Raw genomic sequence first — 1,186 nt, 5'->3', positions numbered from 1 at the left:
CAGGTCCCCTGCAGCCATCTCCTTGTGTGCTGCGGCTGCAGGCACGTTTGTCCCTGTTGGGGTGGGGAAGACAGAAACCACAAACGCCCAGCATGACAGTGAGGGGGAGGGAGGAGTGCGATGAGCTGGTCACTCATGCTCGGGTATTTGGGATCTATTGTGTGTGCATCAGACTGGAGGAGACAGTATGGGGGAACCGCCTAGGGACAGCATCCGACCCAGCTCGATTGTTTCCTGGAATAACGTACCCCACCCTCCATGCAATATGGGCCTGGGTTCTGGGTGGTGCTGCCCGTGGTGTCCTTTTAATGCGAGTCTTCGAAAAAGCCACTGGTTGGAAAGGTCCAAGCAGGCCGTGTGGAGGGACTGAGCACCAGGGGAGGAGACCTCATGCCCCTCAAGGGCCCCCTGGGGTACAAGTATACCAGGGAGTGTGGAAGAGCAAGCATTTGTAATGGCAGAGAAAGGGGTTGTGGCTGGGTCTGGTTTCCAGTAGCAGGATTAGCAGCCAGCCCCTGAGCTGAGGCAGGTTGTTCCCCCTCCCACTCTTTGCAAGCTTCATCTATTGCCTCTGATCCTGTGCTTGTACAGCACCTGGCACAGAGATGTGGTGAGCTCCAGGGTGGTAGGAATAAGGAGACAACTCACTCTTCTGGGAGCTGGAAGGCATGAGAGGAGCAATGAGCTGGATGAGGGAGGAGGTGGGTAGCAGATCTAAGGAGCAGGGGCCGTGCCATGTGATCCTGCAAACTTCATGAGAGCCACAGCCCTGCCGATATCAAACAGTGGAAAAGCCAACATCCAGCTGCAGCTCCTGTCAGGCTGGGTGTCTGGGGGAGCTTTCATAACAACATCAGGCACTGCTCAAACCCACGACACTGATTGCTGCATTGAGAAACAGGCCAAGCTTTGGTTCAGCTATGAGCTAATGCTACGCGACGGGATGTTTCCTTTGATTTCCTGCTTCCGTTTCCTCTCTGTTGCTCAGCTCAGCTGTAGGGTGCAAGCGATGTTCAATGACCTGTACGGAAAGGAATATGTTGGCTAAGCATGAGCGCCCATGTGCATGTATGCTGCTGCCCTCTGCTGTGTGTGTGTGGCTGTGCATGAACCATTGCATGCATGGCGTGCAATCAGTGTGTCTGTGCTCAATGTGGATGTGCCATGATAGTGCATTGAAGGGAAA

At 54.6% G+C, this 1,186-nt stretch overlaps 1 protein-coding gene across 11 annotated transcripts in view; it reads left to right on the top strand.

Moving 5' to 3' along the window:
- The window catches only part of MEF2D (myocyte enhancer factor 2D), a 101,270-nt gene that overhangs the window by 93,305 nt on the left and 6,779 nt on the right, over positions 1–1,186 (top strand). The window lies entirely within an intron of this gene.

The sequence above is a fragment of the Alligator sinensis genome, unplaced genomic scaffold (genome assembly GCF_000455745.1).
Source record: "Alligator sinensis unplaced genomic scaffold, ASM45574v1 scaffold811_1, whole genome shotgun sequence".
In the NCBI taxonomy this organism is placed as follows: domain Eukaryota; kingdom Metazoa; phylum Chordata; order Crocodylia; family Alligatoridae; genus Alligator; species Alligator sinensis.
The sequence above is the reverse complement of the archived record's forward strand: the minus strand, read 5'-3'. Positions and strand labels throughout refer to the sequence as shown.